The following is an 18,778-nucleotide window of genomic DNA, read 5'->3' as shown; positions in this document are numbered from 1 at the left end:
TTTCTTGTCAGCGCGGCCTCTCTCAGAGAAAAGCAGCCGAGAGACGGCCCCGGACGGTTCGCAGCTCGGGGCCGAAGGTCCCTCCGCGGGGGCGTCTGCTGTGCGTTAGCGCGGCGGAAGGCTAGGCTGCTTGTTTTGTTCAGGCATCGAGTGTTGCTTCTGGATGCTTCTTCCCTCCCACCTGTGGATGCAGCGAGTGATGGATAGACAGTAGCGGTCCATTGCAGCGCTGCGGTCGCGGGGTCTGTGCGACTTGTTTTGATTACAATGAAAGCATGTGCTGTACATCAGGCCGCTCATCTAATTAGGAAATGCTGTGGAGCTGAATGGGAAGTGGTAGCAGGTCTGGACAGAGGCCACGCAAGCACTTCACCTTGATGGAGTTTAAACGTTCTTTGTGATCTGTCACTGTGCGTTTATCTCCTTTGATTAATAAATGACATGAGTTATCCAGGTTTGCTCTAATGATGCGTTCAGGCTCTGGGAGTTTCCAGCCACCTTTAGTTTCACCTGTGTATCAGGACAGCGACCGCTGAGACTTCCCTCAGGTCCCAGCAGGGTTCCTGCGAGATGACTCTATAAAAAGACGGCTTCCTCTGAGAGTGGACGGCAGCCCGGCGTTTGTTTGCTTGTCGTTAGATGCCGGTTCCTTGAGGACGTCCCCTGACCGCCAGCTCTGCTCCGTCGCACCAGCAGATGCGACAGTTCTTCATGCATAAGAAACCCCACTCCGGCAGCCATCTGTCTCTCTTACCAGGCGCTGGCACTTTGTTTTTCTAGACCTATATGCAATTGTAATGGAATGCAAAATATGCTGAACAGATCTCATGACCTCTTCAACTCATTGTAAAATCTCTTTCCTGACCTAAAAGTGACCCAGTAACATAAACCTTGTATGTGCTGACTGTCACTATGGTTCTCAGGAGAAATCACTGTTTAGTTTCATGATGTACTGCTGCCACCACTGGATTAAATTCCCAGGCCTCAGTATAATTTGATTTCCTCAATCGTCTGATTCCGAGATGATTAAAAAGCACATCATGTTAATCTACATATCACAGGTAAAACGTTCTGAGCGATCGTTTCTACTGATTTGCAACATGATGCCAAATTCTAATGGGAGAAATATTTTTAATGCAGTGCCAGCATATTCTCACAATTGTAGTTGAGTTGCACGTTGGTTACAACCTGGTAACTGTGCGTGGTGTGTTCCGGTTCAAATGGTTAAAAGACTTGGTTAAAAGCTCATAGCTGCAAGTCGGTTGGTATAAATAACGGGGATGTTTGGCGTCTGATAAGGTGGATGGACTTTCTACGTAGGGAGAATGGGCCGTCGCTGTAAGTGCAACCTGGCCAATTAGCAGGGAAGTTGGAAACACTTCAAAGGCTTAGGTTTTGCTAGCGAGCATCCATCCGGTCTCTCCGCTCTGTGCATGTGCCTCCCTGCCCCCCCCTTCGGGTGGCGGTGTTTGACATTTGCGGTGACAGTCCAGCATGCGCGTCCGGGGCTCGGGAGGCTTTAGGGACGCTTTGAGCGCGCGGCGTAAAGGTTATCCATACCTCGTTAAGCAGGGCCGGAGCCGGAGCCGGCGCCGGCGCGTAGCGGCGGACATCCATCATCTCTCCTTTCTAGTAATTCCTAGCATAAGCTGCCCCGCGTCGCGCATTAGGCAGCCCGGCTGCTGCGATGTCACATTTGCTTATTGCCGGCGACCCCGACGAGAGCGCAACCCCGGGAGGAAGCGAGCGCGGCTGCGCCGACCGGGCATTAAAGCAGCCGTCACCGCGAGCATGACATAATGCTGCTCCGCTGCGGGTGATGGAGAGATCCCATTGCTCTCCTCAGGGCTATATGTTTAATAAGACTCCACAAATGTGATTTAGTGGGCAGGTACCCTTGGGACTGGGGGGCGTCTCTTCACTGACCTCCTCTGCGTAGTACATTGCAGCGCCATACGTGCAGGCTGACTCGGAGGACGTCCGAGGCCCTTCGCTTCGCTGTCAACCCCAGCAAACATCCAGACCTTTCAGCTCCTGTCTGTGCCGATCGTTTTCGCCCCATCTCTCCGCGGATCTGTCTCCAAGACACTAACGGAGCATTCGATTCGCGCGGCGCGTTCTCCTTCCAACTCTCATCCCATTCTGTCTGTATTCATCCCGGATTCAATTACTTTTGGACTGGTTCTGTAGGGTGCTGCGCCGTGATGCGTGCTCCCGCCCCCACAGACTCGTGTCAGAGCTGAAGGATGACTGTCCAATTTTCTGCATGGGCGCTGGCGTTGGCGGCGCCGCGCTTTTAAAGGCTCTCGGCAGACGCGCGTTAGGGACGCGTGGACCGCGGAGCCGCTTGTGTCACGCTGTGGCTAATGTTACCAGCTCAGTGGTTGTTATCGGTGAATGAATAATAATAATGAATCAATGAGTCAGAGCACTTGGATTTTTCCATGTTTCCTTCCAGTGTCTTGGTTTCCCCCTTGTGACATGGGACACCTACTGGGTATGAATCGAGTAAAAGCAGACGGTGCTGCATTGTAGAGTCCAGTATACATCAGTCGCTCTGACACATTTGGCCCATATAATGTCAGGGGCACTTCCATCCAGTAGCTGGATTAAGACGTGGAGCGTCCTCCTGAAGCGTGGCTCACCAGCAGACAGCATTACTGCGGAAACGCGGCCGTGTCCCTTTCTTGTAGGCGCAGCGCGAGGTTGACGTGCCCCCTCCCGACCCCCCCTCCCCCCTCCCGACGCACAGGGGTCCTGTGATATCTGGCTTGTCTCCTCGCGAGCCTGAATGGGCACTTTGTGGCGCCGCCGGCCCGCTCGCTCCTCCGCACACACCTGTCAAGCCGTGTCCCCGGCGCCTCGGGTGCTGAGACACTCCAGAGCCCCCTGCTGCACACTGGGCCATTGAACCCCCACACAGCCACAAACGCACACCTCGGGGCAGTCACATGTGATCAAATAAACACGCGGTGACACAGGCCTGCGCGTATACAGACACACACAATTGAATTGCACATAAGCATACACACAACAGCGCACTCATGACTCCAGTTTATTGGAAACACACCTCGCGCCCCTCGGCTCTGCCAAGGTTATATTCAGCGTGTAGGTCGGCTTCACCGTTCAAAGGGGGTCGAGTTCCAGATTTGTCGGGTTGGGGAGGGCAAGGGCACCGAAGGCTGGTTGGGGTTCACGTGCCTGCACATGGAAACGGGATTCAGAAGTAAACCGCCCGAAACCCGACCCCTGCCTTTAATAAGGTGCAGATTTCTCCAAGTTGGAGTGGAGGTGGAGGCTACAAGGCCGTAGAGCAGAATTACACGAGTTAGAATATGACTTAATGACGCTGAGAAGTTCATTTCATTCGATGACCGGATGAGCCAATTAAGATGAAAGTAATGGCAACAATTTTGATTATTAGCACGTGGTCGAAAACGCTAAAAGTTGAGAAGATTTCTGTAAACGGAATCAGCAGCTTATCATCTACGATGCACTAAGCGTGTTTATTGCTAATGAAAAGAATTAATTCAATACATTATCAAATGTTTTATGCATCCTCCTTTCTTTTTGATGCCGTCTGAAGTGCGTCCCCTCGTCTCCGCAGCCTTTTGCTGGTAACCCTTCACAGATCAAATGCCTGATTGTACGTGTACACAACACACCCTCATGAAAGACCTGTGATGTCAGCTCCCACTAGTGTCATCCATACAATTTTCCCCTCTATTGGCTTTAATGTTTTGCTTCAAGGTTGGTGATCGTGGTGGGAATATGCATGCATCCCAGACATAGACCGGAGTGATTATCATAATGATATTCCAGGACGGCGTCTTGACAGCTTATTTCTGACCCAACGCTTCATGTGATTCTTTTTTTTTTCTTATTGGCCGGCCAAGACGAAGCCTGGACTTAGAAGCGTGAGATCATGTGATAATAGACAGCTTGTTCTTCACTGAGAAGCAATACGTGGCCTAAAACATGACATTTCCATAAATATTCCAGCACGTGAGCTTGCATATGCATAACGCTTTACAGAGCCTTTCATGTGCACGCAGTCTCCTGGAGTGTGTTATTGCCGCTGCCTGGTCCAGATTCCAGCAGACACAGACAAACGGGCGCACGGAGGAACGCAGGCTCGCACGCACTGCATATGGAGTCATATCCCAAGCTTCATCCTTTTCCAATTAAGGCCAATTAGGGCCTGCGTATGAGGAAGTCTTGAGGGGAAGCGCTGGAGCAGCCTGTACGCGTCTCATAACCTCTCCTCATCCGTGAGCCTACGGTGCAGGACAGAAATAAGAACTACGGGGGAATTAAGACGGAGGGAGCTGAAAAAAATGGCAGAAGCCTCCACAGGATGAGGGAGAGGATTTCAATGGAGGAGAAGCCGACTCATAACCGTACATTATGTCCCTGCAGTGGCCAACAACCTCAGTCAATTGTTATCAGCTTCCCTGAATTTAATGTGACCCTTGGGGGTAAGGATGCAGCCCATGCATTATAAATGCTGCCCGTTGGCTTCAGCTGCTGAGCGTCCCCTCCCGTGTCTGACTGTGATTACTGCACAGATAAAGCAGGTGTGGTGTAATTGGTTAAATTAACTTTTGATGAGCGGAGGGCTCCACGTTCGGATGCGGGGATGAATTCCGCGCGCGTCTCCATGTTGGTGAGCGTTCGCCACCGGCGGCGCGTGCTGCGCGTGAACATGGCGGCTCCGCGTTGAAGAGGCCACCGTTTTAATCCGTTTCCTGTTCATGAGCCGTATCTCCTCTGCCTTTGACCCCGGCAGGCGCGGGCCGACTTGTCAGTTACAGTGTCGCAGCCACGGGGCCATTTAATTTGGAGCCCCGCTCGTGTGATTAGGGCTTTTGTTGTGAGCGGCGGCGGCGGCTGTAACGCGGGTGTTTGGGTCAGCGGCGTCCACAAAGGCTCAGTTACTCTCGCTGACTTCCTCGCTGTGGCCTCACCCTCTCTTTCTCAGCACATTTTCCACTTGGCTGATAAAATAAGCCACTCTTTGATGAGCTTTCGTCGGGCCACGGCGCTGCGCCTCAGTAAATGCTTTTATAGAGACACACCACAAGCTGTCGACTTGGATCAGTCATACGTGCCGCATGCGTCCGCTACTTTCTCATGTGCTGTTTTTGTCCTTTGATGACAGTTTCTGGAGCAGTTTTGCATTAAAACTACTGGATGCTGCTTCTTGGCGTGTTGCAAAAGGGCTTTTATTAGTCGAACCCCTGCAGTTATGGTCATGATTAGTTATCTACCTTTAAAAGCCTGAGGCGTCTGTGAAGGCAACACGGAGCAGCCAATACTAATGAATAATTGACTCTGTTCATTGTTCTTGTAGTTTATTACAAGCTTGTGGTTTGGTTTGGGAGTATTTCCTGGGATGTTTTCATAATTTGACTCCATCAACTTTTTAGACCTCATGTTTTACAGTTTGTTTCCTCACCGACCGTGGAGAAAGCTGATTTCCGCATATTAACGGTTGAAACCCCATCTTCTCCCTGCTTCCTCACCCTGGAGCTTGTTGCGATGGGAGCGGATGATAAAACCCCTCACGCGGCAGAGAAGCCAGCGCTTCTGTCGGGTGTGGTCAGACACACGGTCGGCTGCTCCGGTGACCGCTGTCAACACCGGTACCAAGCTCCACGGTGAACCGGCCTGCGAGCGTGAAGTCAGATTTGGGTGTAAGTTCATGGCGGCGAGAGCGAGTTAGTCACGCTGCGTTTCATCACTTCCTAATTGGAAAAACGCTCCTTTCATCGTGGGATCGGAAAAACTGCAGTCGATAGTGCGGCAGCGAGAAAGTGTGTTAATGCCATAAATTTGCAGCATATCCTCCGGGCTAATGCTGCCACAGCGGGGAATGGTTGGCCTGCAGACGTGCGCCGGTCCTGGCCAGCTGCCTTGGCAGCGCAACAGGAGTCCTTCGCATCACTTTCAGCTCTCTGGACTTCTGACAGGTTGGGCTTCATGGTGTGATTCAGGGAAACAGGAGTCTTCCTCTTGATAAAAACGCTGTAGGTGGTCGACGGAGGGCGCGAATGGAAACACTACATTAGCGGCTGCGGCCAAAAGCTGATTATGGGGAACATCATCATTATGACGATAGATGGGCGACGATGCAGCTGCAGGACAGGTGGCGAAACGTATTCTGTGTTAGAGCAGGTACCAGAACCACCAACTTCACAGCTGCTGTCAGTAATAAAAAATAGTTGTGAAAAAGCTTTATTAATATGAAGTACTTCATAGAAATATTCTATGAAGTACTTCAGAGAATATGAAGTACTTCATATGTAAATGTTTAATCACATTCATATCTATAGAATTATGGATTGTACCAGCTTTCTCTGGGTACATTGTTATTCTCGACACATTAAAGCACGTACAGTATGCAGTGATCAAATAAATCCTATGTTTAATATTAAATTATATCTTTCTCAGAAACAAACCCACAGAATGCCTTTGCTTGGAGTCGTGCCTTCGCTAACGAGCTGGGTGGCGTTAATAAGCTTCCTCCCGGGGTCACGTTGGGTCATCTGTGCCTACTTCAATGAAAGCGCATTTGGACTCGCATCCCAGTAGTAATGGGGCCGGATTGACTTGGGTGCCTGGAACTGCCTGGTGTATGTTTCTCTAGCCCTGAACCCTTTGAAGATACTTTGGAAGCTTCGCATCCCGGCTCCTGCCAGTGCTTTAACACAGATGATTATAAGGGAGCAGGTTTGAATCTGGCTCTGACTGTCTCCAGCTCAGGGAGGAAGTTCAGAGAGAGCAGGAGTGAATGTGTGGTTTATACGAGGTGAACGTGTAAAATTAGACCGGCACCGTTGGTGTAATCACAGTAAATTAAATCTGAATAAACACAGTATCCGACGTGATGAAGCCAAGTACGGCTCATTAAACTGTCCAGGACGTCATTTTTACTCTGTTGTGTGTGAACTCTCACTCCCATCGTGTAGCAGTTTGTGGTTGGGATAGTTGCAATATGGTGCGATTGTGTTCTTTTTCCAGACCCTGCCAGGCCTGTTAAATGACTGGCAGATGCTCTGTTGACCGAACGAGCTCGAGCGGTTCAGCTACGCTGACCTAGGGCATCTGTTTCCCCCGCCAAAGTCTCCGATTTGATCAAACATAATGAACAGCAGATTTGATGAAGCACGGCCCCGACACTCGTTCGCAAGCCAAGATCGGTCGGACATCGTGCCCAGATGATATTTGGAAGTTTGGCGATGTAATGACTGCTTTTTTCCGTTTGTAGCATCCATTTGCAGGAAGGATGGAACCATTTTGCTCAGCACGGTTTTGATCAGTGACACTTGCACAATGGGAAGCGGCTGCAGACGCCATCTTTCTCAGCTCGTCTGTTTAGTTATGGGCGTGCGGGTAATTTTAAAGCATATGCAAGTGAAAGCTGTTGACATGTGACGGACAACTCAAATAGATCAGTGTATTAAATTTTAATAAGGTCTAAAGCAATATCAACTTAATTTGCATATTAAACATAGCACTGCTGATTAATTTTAGCTTTATTTTTCAAAACCCCAACCTGCTGCAGAGACCTCAATTACAAAAGCTTTGGTGTCCATCATTCGCAGGTGAGATTTAATTAGAAAAGACAATTCAAAGATAGTTTGCTTCAACTCCCAGAGCGAGACGCGGAGTTTCAAATTTCCCCCCGTTGAATCACAGGAGGCTCTGTGGTCCATCCATAATTTCACCATCGGGGTTTTTTCATCGTGCGAAAACTGAGCGAGAGGTGGCGCGAGCAGAAAGATGGATTGAAACGGAGGCGAAGAGGTGGAGCAGGGGAGCGGCGCGTGCATGATGGGAAAACGAGACGGTACAAGAGGTGACTGGAGGAAGTGGTCATCAAAATGCTAATGCTCTACGGGATATTTACTGCAGCGTGTTAATGCAGTTTAAAACAGGCTCTTTGTCCTGCAGCCCGTCACCAGGCCTCTGTTGGGCTGTAATAAATCAGCCATTAAAAGCTGATGTGACCTGAATAGCACTCCGAACAGCGGCTCCATCGCCAGTGTGGAAGCAGACAACAGCTGAAAAATGCATGAATGCGCCGGCAGATAGCAGATATATATATTTATTTGGCTGAAGGTGGCGGTGGTTGTGGAGCAAATCTCTGTCGCGCTTGTGCCCCGTAAGTTGTTCTGGCAGATATTAAAAGTTCCCCCCACCGGACTCTTCAATTATGTGCTCTGTCTCTTATTTTGAAGGGACACTGTGATGTTGTGCGGATGCGAGGTCCAACCTGTCATGTCCCGTCTCCTCACCGCTTCCTTTTGTCTGTTTCCGCACAGAGCCGACCATGGTTTTATTATCTGGGATGTGAAACGCCGGCTTTGTGGAGAGGACCCTCGAGAATCAAACTCCTTGTCGTTCCAAAGGTAACGTGCCTTTTTTTTATCTGACGCGTCGCACCTGAGAGCCACACTTAGTGTCTACGCGCCGTGTTTGGGTTTCATTCCTGATGCAAATGATGTTTTCAGTGTAATCATGCAAAAGCACAGCTGGCTCCCATTTCCCTCGCTCTCCATCCGTGACCCTCCTCTCTCCCTGTTGTCTGCTCTCGCTCTCCCTTCGCTTTACTGTACCTCGGCTCCCTTGTTAGAACAGCTAAAGCCCTCCCCCTCCTCGTCTCATTGACAGGTGCGCCTCCTCTCCACCAACCCTCTCCATGCAAAATGGAGCCGCTGGCCTCGGTGCTTCCTGTGGCGAGGCTGGATTGAATTCAATTAGGGAGATTGTTTGCCCTCCAGAGTTTACTGGTGGGCTCCGTGGATGATAGGCTCCCTCCTCCTCCTCACACACACACACAGACCCGCACACAGACCCGCACACCCGCGCGCACGCACGGACCTCGATCGGGAGCTCCATTCGGGCTCAATCCCTGCGACTACACGCGCTTTTCAGCATAATCCCATTTTTTAGAATTAATTTGCCCGGTCGCCAGATTTGTCCTGCACAAAGGAGAGGACAGCGAGTGTTGCTGACATCGGGGTAATGGCGACATTAGTTGCAAGGTGAAAAAGGAGTTGCTCTGGCATTTACACAGCGCTGGGAGCAGCGGGCGGCGGCGCCGCGCGGCGCGAGGCCGGGCTTTTCACAGACCCAGCGTAAATCTGCTGCGGACGTAATGGCCTCGGCCTCTGGAGCCCCCTTCCTGGCTGCGACTGTGTCCTGCACCCGCTGCTTCGCTCCACATGTCCCGCGGTGCCACGGTGTGTCCTGGTGCGTCTCAGAAATCAGATACTGAATTGGTGCTGAAAGATGCCAAATGAATTAAAAGTCACAGAGGGCTGATGGTAAAAGTCCTAATGGCCGCCGACGTGGAATTACTGCCTTGATCCGACGCTCCTCCTTTTGCCTAATTTACGGTCACTTCACATTAAGTCTATTCTCCTTCATCGTCCTGCTCGGTGCCGTATTCTGTGTATCAACTGATATTTTGGGGGATATTTGTTCTTTTATTTCCTTAAAGCAGGAAGAACCAAACCTCTAAACGTCTGCGACCTCTTTCCCAGCGCTTTGCATGCCCAACGTGGTTGCCCATAGCACCAGCCATTCAAGTTAGTGTGGCCATAGTAGTCACTGATGACTGGCTCCATCCCACCCAGGTTTTGGTTCTGTTATTTTAAAGCCCTGCCATTTGTTTTGATAGTCGCATCCTGTCTGGCCTACTCAAAATGATGCAAAACAGGCCATTTGAATGGAGTGGGAGTGAGATGCCTTTGGCCGGAGTCGGCGGTGTGGGGGATTTGAATGCTGTCCAGAGGTAGTTGACTTAGCACGCCTTTGTTGTTGTTGCCCTGTTACTTGGGGCGACTGCAGCCGGCACCAAAGCTGCCTTCTGAGCCTCGGAAGCCACGGCGTCTGTCAGAGATGCGTTGACTGTCCCTGCCGATCGCCGTCGTCAGGGCAACCGCATCCCGCTGCAAGTTTGTCTGCTCGGACGTGTTTGTGGTCATTGTGTCCCAGTAGGTGGGGAGGTAACTTGGGGACATTCAGGCTGCATGGGAATCTCAGTTAGTCTTTGCACCATCACGTTAAGGATGAATAAGGTGAGAAAATATGATTGTGTGACAGATGTGTGAAATTAATAGAGGCAGCCCCACACATGCACAAGCCCACATGGCTCTTGGTCCAGATGGAGCCATTTCAGGATGCAGGGTTAGTGGGAGCTGTGCCCCGCTGCTCTCTTGCTACCTGCCCTGACAGATCTGGCGACTTAATAACATGACACCTTTGACAGTGGACTCACCGAGCGGCTCGGGCGTCTCTCTCCATCTTCTTCCGTCGCCCCTGCGTCTCCAGCGGCGTCTCTCTCAGGACACCTCCGTCCTCGTCCGGACCTTTTATGCTAATGTAAAAGAACAGGACGATCTGCTGATGATGTTGATTAGATTCAAGCGCTGCTTCCACCCCTGGGCCTGCGTTGATCTCATCTGACATGACAGAAGGATCCAACGCACCAGTGGCCCTAATTTGAAAGACCGTCAATGTTATTTGAGCTCCAAGGCGCCGGGTTATGGATATGGTAAGCAGACACCGAATCTGTGGTGGCAGTCGCGCGCTGATAGAGTGCAGGCGCCTGCAATGGATCTGGTGTGGGGAGACGGCCGCTAACTAGTTCTTTGAGTCTTGGTAACACTGAGCCTCCCTTGAACTGCGGCTGCACCCTGTCCAAAGCTTCATCTGCAGCAAGGTGTGCAGCTCTAATCAGCAGTGTTTGATGTGCAGAGGCAGCCGGCATTACGCGGGAGCCGGGATCTCATAGGACATTAAGGCGAGAGGAGAGGCAGAGATTACTGCCGGTCTTTTTATAGAGGATCACTCCATCTTGTCCTTTTTAGCTCACTCATTAGTCCTCGCATCCCCCCGGAGGACCCGCACCAGGACCGACGCCACTCCCCCCACTTTGGCAGGAAACCTGTCTGTCTGCCAGTTAACCAAATTTGATAACCCCATCCTTTCCATCATTATCGAGTGGCGCGGCTCTCGCTCTGGCAGCTGTGGATGAAAACGGGCCCTGTGGAGCGAAGATGGAGACGGATGAATAATGATCGTACACGTTATTCTTTTGTTGGCGTTTGAGGATTCGGGGGCCTAATACTTCACTTTCTCCTCCGGGTTCCCTCTATTCCCAACCTTCCTTTTGGCCAGCACCTGTGAAATGAGACATCCCCGCGTGCCCGTCAAAAAACACCCCACACTCTGCCTGCGTGTGACGCGCTGTCAGGGGAGTTCACCGCCTGACAATCGGCGAACACGCTGAGGTAATCAGAAGCCGTCAAACGTGAAGTGTCCTCGGCTTCCGCTGAGAGCGCGCGGTGTTCGCCTGTCCAACGCCGGTGCTCTGGCTCCAGCGTAGGCGTACTAATGGCCTCTTTATCAACAGGGATCATTAAATAATATCCCGCGCCTGCATATTTGGCAGCAAAATAGTTGTTTAGCAGGGGAGAAATGCGCACACAGATGGATAATAGGAGCTCGTTGTCACCGCCAGCCAGCCCAGTTGTGTGATGGAATACTTTCATACTCTTTCATGACCTCTTATGATTATACATCATTTTCAAGTACACCGAATGCTGTTCTTTTCACATATTCCCAAGTGGTTTATGACAATTTAATTTGCATATCTGTTCTCCGTATGCGCGTCCCGCTCCTTAGCCGTCCGCCGAGAGGAGGCGGCTGTCTTGTAAAAAAAAAAAAAAAAAAAAACACACGCGGAGGAATTATTGATTTGCATCTGTTTATGCGGGATGAGGCGGAGCACCTCGCGGCCGTCAAGCCAGCGGTCGGCGTGCGAGAGGATCCCCGAGGTGCCGTCGCGCCCGTCTGTCCTTTTTACGGTGGCTCTAAACTGTGGACAGGAGCTGCAATCTGTTTCTGCCCTCCCTCAGACTTTATTTACAGCCCCAGTCTGGCAGTAAAGCCCCAAATTTATGACTTTCTTTTTAATTAGAAATAATGTCTTGTAGAGTTTAAGTGATGAATGGTTTAATCAATATATAGACTGCGCTGGCTCTATGATGAACGCCGCTATTGACAGCGTGCAGAGTAGCCTAAGTTAACACTTTGTTTTTCAGAGAAATATGTCGTATTTTGTTTTGGTGCAGGAAACGGTGCGTTCATGTGTCTTCTTTTATTGTTTTTCTTTACCGTTTACAAATCTGTTATCTTGGCAAGGTTGTCTCCAGAATACGCGGACCTTCCCTGTCACACCGAATTTAGACAGTGCTTGTACCTCGTGACACTCCATTGTGTGGCGTGCCACATTTGCTCCGCTTTAAATGAAAGTAAGTGCTGATGGTGGGTTGCAGTGAATGGAAACTGACAAGCTTGGAGGAACGCAATTCTCCAAAAGGTAGAGATTTGTTTTAATAGGTAAAGCAATTTCTTCTTCTCTCTCAGGTTGAGAGAAAATGGAGCAGAGAAAGGATTTTTCAAGTAGAATAATTAAATAGGAATCAAGTCAATGGGATTTGTTTCCTGGCACTATGGGTGATTGCGTAATATACACCAGGGATGGAATTATGGCACTTGAAAAGCTGAAGTTCAATTTTGTCACTCAGGGCTTATTGTGAAGTGCTCAGACGGGACTGGGATGAACTCGATGCGCCTCTTCATGTACCGGGAAACGCCGAACGCTGGTCACAGCGTTAAAAATCTCTGCTACATGAAAAATTCTATTTTCGGTGCAAATGTCAAGGTTGTGAAGACGCTGGGCGTGTTTACCTGCCGCAAATGTCTAATGAGCTGAGGCGGTGTTTACGAATGTCAGTCTACGGAATGAGACGCGTTTGACCCCCGAAATGTGCTGTCCCTGAACGTCACATCACAGTTTTGTGGTTTTGCCCTGCACCTCCTCCAGGTGACTGCACAGGACCCACACTCATAGCACCGCCACATAGTGAGTGTGAGTCAATGTATTACACATACTCATGAGGTTAATAATTAGAAACGCCAAGAAACAATGTCAGACAGCGGGTCTCGTTAACGTCCGTCTAAACTTTAATCTCTGGAGTTAATAATTGGGCGGTGACGCTGTCATTCGCATCACCGAGCTCAAAGAGCGCTACTGGACGTGCACGTGGCATGAGATCACCTGTCCACCAAGACTGGACCAACCGCAGCTTTCCTCTTCATTGATTAGTGTTGCATTCACTGCCCTGTCTGCAGGGCACCTGCAGGCCTTAATGACTTTATGCTTTGCTTCCATGGTCTCGGGAACAGAACCGCCATGGAGGACATGGATCCCTCGCTCACAGTCCCTCTTGTCAATGGTTAACTGTTCTGCGCCGATTCAAAGCATCTGGCCCGGTCGCGAATGACCGCTCTCCTGTAGATCCTGACCTGGGTATGTTCTCCTCGCCCCCTCCCGAGCCTCATTCCTGTGCCCCCCCCCCCCCATTCTTTCATTCTCCCGGCGTGTCTTAGCTTATCTGCCTCCTTTGTGCAACATAAGCTGGCAGATAAGCAGCATATTGGGCCGGGTTACTCATGTCTGTCTTGTTCATTCATCAGAATCCTCTAATTCCCCTCAGAAACCCATTTCCCAGACTGCAGGTGCCCCGCGTTGCAACACAGAGGCCACGTCTGATCTCTGCAGAGCAAACAGACATTCAGTCACTGCCGTCACTTTTGTGTTCGCTCCGAGTGCCGGTAAAGCTGCGAGTGTACACAGGACTAATCCCAGAGACATTGTAAAAACATGCCACTGATGAGTACACAGCTTTAGTCCTGATTAGGCATTAACTCAGGAATTATTCATTTGTTGTATTTGCCCCGTCGTTATTTCAGCTTGACAGATAGGTGACATGTACAAAGCAAACATAACCCTGGTGGGAACCTTTTAAAGTGGTTTCCCATAAGCCCCGGAGTCCACAGGTGTTTCTAGTTGTGCTAAGCCTCGAGAATGTGTAGCCTCCAGAGGGCTTTAGGTTGTCTTCCTCAAAGCTTGACCCACTTCCTGCGGTTCCGCGACACACGCTACGGTAGGTTTATTAGAAATGAGCAGGTACAAACGTGAGTAAGAGCAATGCCCCCGGACTCCGAGCGGTCCCGTCCGCCGGCCGGAGTCACCGCCGAGCGCGACCCCTGCTCCGGCCAGTTAATTAGGAATTAGAGAATGGCACGACCCTCAGGATGTTCTCCACGGTTAGAATAATGAACACCTGGAAACGGCACCCAACAGGACCGGAGGAGGGAGAGAAAACGGGTTTGGCTTGTGCACAAGTCATTCCATTAAGACTTCTGAACTCCTGTGGCCTTTATAATTGCACTTCAGCATTTTTTTTCTCCATTCCTTTCCAGTCTTCCCATATGAAAGTAGGATTTTTAATTCATTTTGAAAGATTTAAGGGCACGAGGTAGTCCGATGATAAATTGAATTCCCATTTGATCTGTGGCATAATACAGTTTGAGATACAGCAAAATTGATTAAGCACAGATTAAATTTAATGCGGCCCAACTCGGTACTGTTGAAATCTTTTGAAAACAAATTTAACTCTCTTAAATTAATTAGACTGCTGTAATTTAATATGTTGGTGATTATTCCAGGTTTGCCCTGATTGTAGAGGCAATTAATCAAGTGGCCCACTGAACCAAGAGCCCGGTGACGGGCTGCAGAAGGAAACTTGCCACATTCCAGCGTCCCGCAAAGTTTACACGTCCTGCAGCAGGAATGAAGCTCGTGTAAAAATACAAATCTCAGAATGCGACGGTGGATGATGCCGGTAAAGGAAAAGAAAATCTACTTTTGCACAAATCGTCTATGCTGTTTGGGGCTTAGCCCAGCTGTAAGTTCCTAGTGAGATCCGTGTTGTATCTCCTATTCTATTTGTACAGCCCAAACAAAAAGCCAGTGCTGTTTGTCTATTCATAGAGGAATCCAGTGCAGGTGGAGCTGGCGTGTCTCTGCTACAAATACATATACATACATAAATAAATAAAAAAGAGAATCCAATTTAACCTATAATGCTCACGTTGCGCTAGCGGTGCAGCTGGCGTTTCCAGCATTCTCCGCGCGCGTGCAGCCCAGCTCTGCTCCCGGCTGCCGTATTACAGTCATTTGGCTCGACGCCTTGATTCGAATTGGTGAGTTGTTCCACCCCGAGTTAGGTGGAGTGTGATACATCTGCTGGCAGGCCACATTATTTTATCAACTGCATCTGCTGGTCGCGGAGCGGTGCAGGAGGTGCTGTTTTTTTTTTTTTTTTTTGCTGCGCTGGGAGTGAACACGCCCCAGTACACACCGTCCCTGGATGCGGTCTGGCAATCATCTTCCCGTCACAGGTCGAGGAAATACAACAGCGGAATTGGCCGTCCAAAGGTGGCGCCTGGCCCACTGTTGAGTGAGGCGTTTGGCTCGCTGCTGCTGGAAATGAGGAAGTGTTCTATTTGTTCATGCAGGAGAAGGAAAGCAGTGGTGCAACTTTTCATATCTCTGCCCACAAAAGGCTGCGGCGCGTCAATATTATCTTCAGATTTCCAGGCGCACGCGTGCGTGCGCGCCGGCGCGGCTTTGTTTCCGGACGCTCTTTGTGTTTGCGCTCGGTTCCGTGGGTGTCCTCCTCGTCGAGAGGTCGCTTCATCCGAGGGCCTCTGATCAAAGGCGGCCTCCTCGCGGCCCGGCCAGGGCCACATGTTTCCCATCCCCGTTAGCGGCCGCGTCGGAGCTCAGCTCGTTTAACCAGCCGGGCCGATAGCCGTCGCTGGTGTCGGATGTGCTGGATCGCTTTTCTTCCCTTTTGTGCGCTGGACATGGGACAACATGTGAAACGCCAGGAATATCTTCTTCCTTTGTGACAGTCTATTGTGCTCCTTTGTGGATTTCTAGGCAAGAAAGAGAAAAAAATCCCTCTCACAGTATTTGGGTGTGAATGAAACACTTACACTTGCCCATTGTCTTCATTATCATCTTGCTTTCAGGCCAGTGGTTAAACAAGCCAAGAGTCTGGGCACAGAAGGTAGAGAAAGCCTGGGCGAGGGCCGCCACAGGAAGTGCAGGAAAACAAAACCGCAGTGAAAAAGCTGAGGTGTGGAACAGCGCGTGCGGAGAATGACAATGGAGGAGCAGCAAACAAGGAGAGCGGCGTTCCTCCGGAACGGGAAGAGCCGGGACGGCGGGCGGAGGCGGCGGCGGCGGGAACGAGGCCGCTTGAAACGCTGGACAAGCACGTTCCTGCAGCGGGAGCGGTCCGCTCGGGTCCGGCTCCTCATGTGGCACCGGGAAGATTGATTGAGAGATTTGGTGGGCCTAATTGTACGGCGCCATCTGCCCGCGTTCCAGAACCTGCCAGGCATGTGACAGTTTCCAACAGGCTCGCTGATGAGCAGATGTGTGCAGGAGTGTGTGCGTGCACGCGCCTGTGTCTGTTTAAGGACGTCAGTCTCTATTTACTTCATAATCTCCTCTCTCTTTTTTTTTTGCCAGAGAATTAAGACAAGGAGTCTCTGCTTGAATTACAGAGAACTGACATTCACACGCACTCTTCTTTTTTACATAATTAAATCTTATGCGTGGCACTTTATTATATTGTCTCGCTCGATCTGTGGTACAGTCAATGTCGCTACCAGTACTGCTGTTGATATAAGAGCCTGACAAACGCCACAGCCACAGAATTCCTATAAATCAATCAACCGTTTCCTTCCCTTGTTTCCACAATGGAACAGATTGTCAGAAGAATTAAACAAAGGAAACTGACAAACACAGTTTTCCAGAAACGAAACACAATGTTTTGTTGACCGGTGAGATTTGGGCCCACGTCACCCCCCAGCACACGACGGGACGGAGCCAACGGCGCTCCCACCCATGTGTTCCACGCGGTACCCGCAACGTTGGCTTGTTCAGAAACACTCTGTTAGTGAGTGAATGAATAATAAAACGGGGCCGAAGCTCTGATGTCGGCAAAAAGCAAGAACAAAGACCGTGGCGCTTTCAAGGCCAAACCCTCCCCACAATCAGACACTAGAGTGCACAGAACAAATGAAAGGAAGCCATTTCGCTAATGAAGCCACAGCACTGCTCTCTACTTACTGATACAAAAAAGTGATAGGATTCACCTGAAATTAGACACCTTTGTCTTGCCAAAGGGGGGGCATCGGATTAGCACGCAGGCTAATTGCATTTGCATCATCAAATAACCAGCGACTCTCCTTCTGCTGCTGTGATGGTGCCAGGTGTTTGATTTGGCGTCGGCGCCCACTCACAAGTTTAGGCATCAACATGTACAATTTCTTATTTGTCTTCATGAATTGATTAATTATTCTACCAGTAATTTATCCCCTGGGCGTCCGTGTGGCTATTGATAAGTTCCTATACTTCCTTTCATTGCTTCTTATAAACTTCCACTGAACCCTGTTATCCCCAGTGTAAACGTTTCATTGACTTATCAAAAAAAAAAAAAAATAAATAAATAAATAAAACACACACATGGAATTCTTGTAAATGTCCAACAGCGATCCAAGCCACTAAACATGACAATAAACCCATACAGTAGATAGTTAATTTACATGCCAGGCTGGATTGAGCCGGTGCCAATCCAGCAAATATGAGCCCAAACTGGTAAAACGGTCACGTCCACGAGAGAAAAGCGTCCGACTGATGAATAAATGCCAATCTGAACTCACGTCTGTTGTGATGTTTGAGGCTTCGCTCTGCAAACCACCTCTCCTTGGTTTGGCCACAGATGACAGGGGACGCTGGCATGTGTTTCATATTCTGCATACCCACGTCCCCAAGTCCCTCTAGTAATTATTATTCAGTAGATGCACTGTTTGGCACAAGGACAAAAGTTTGCATAATTTATGCAAAGCCATCATCAATTTCTGAAAAATGGCCCCGGCCTTTTCTTGTGCTTTTAACTAAATAGATGCTCTTCAGCCTGGACATAAAATGACGGCAGGGAGCAGAGAAAACCTATTAACTGCTATTTATATCTCTAGCTAAACTCTGTTTTACAGTAGCTACGTCCAGCTCGTATAGATGTACTGCGCTGTGGCCTCCCTTTGGGACAACGCCACCACGTTCTATGAAACCTCAGGAATAACACTTTGCCAGGCGTCTCCTCCGCTGCTCGGTGAAGTATTTGGAGACGAGCTGGATGCGATCACACGCGCAGCACACTTTCTCTGGATGCGTCCCTGAGGGCTCTCACCTGAGGACTTGTTATTTCCAGCGTAGTGCTTACAGGACGAGCTCCTCCGAGACGAAGAAAGGGGACTTTGTTTTCCGCGTCCCAGGAGAAAGTGATCTATATTTACCTTTAATAACGAAGGGAATGCTGTAAATAAGCTCATTCCATCGTCCCTTTTCCGTTTGTCCGCGTATCCTACTTTTCATTCCCTCCGATCCCGAACTTGCCCGTAGATGCTTCATTTTCATTGCATTGCGTGTGTGTGTGCCTGGATAATCTATGGCCTGGTGATTGTTTTCCAGCTGTGCTGCCAGAATGTGGAAATGATGTTGGATGTAGTTTTTCTGGCTCCTTTTTCATGATGTCCCCTAAAGACAGAAAACTGGCATTTGTCCCGTGATTTGTAAATAGGCTCTGGTTAGTGGACAGGAGAACATTATCCAGAAGTCTGAAGGTAAATGGGGAGATTGAAGAATAATCTGTTTGGCGCCCGTTTCACTCTGAGTAGCAAAAGAAAGATCTGTTTCTATTCTGGTCTATTCTTACATTCATTACAGAGGTACTGACTAAAAGGCATTTTAATCTCCGTGATCATGTTATGTGTCCTTTAT

The 18,778-nt window shown here is 49.6% G+C and overlaps 1 protein-coding gene across 19 annotated transcripts in view; it reads left to right on the top strand.

Moving 5' to 3' along the window:
• The window catches only part of LOC114851028 (adhesion G protein-coupled receptor L3-like), a 160,724-nt gene that overhangs the window by 8,798 nt on the left and 133,148 nt on the right, over nucleotides 1–18,778 (top strand). For all 19 annotated transcript variants that reach the window (XM_055514571.1, XM_055514613.1, XM_029142548.3 and 16 more), the window contains exon 2: nucleotides 8,328–8,414. The gene's annotated coding sequence lies outside the window, so the exon portion shown is untranslated. The remainder of the gene's footprint in view (nucleotides 1–8,327; nucleotides 8,415–18,778) is intronic.

This window comes from Betta splendens, chromosome 2, assembly GCF_900634795.4.
Source record: "Betta splendens chromosome 2, fBetSpl5.4, whole genome shotgun sequence".
Classification (NCBI taxonomy): Eukaryota; Metazoa; Chordata; class Actinopteri; order Anabantiformes; family Osphronemidae; genus Betta; species Betta splendens.
The sequence above is the reverse complement of the archived record's forward strand: the minus strand, read 5'-3'. Positions and strand labels throughout refer to the sequence as shown.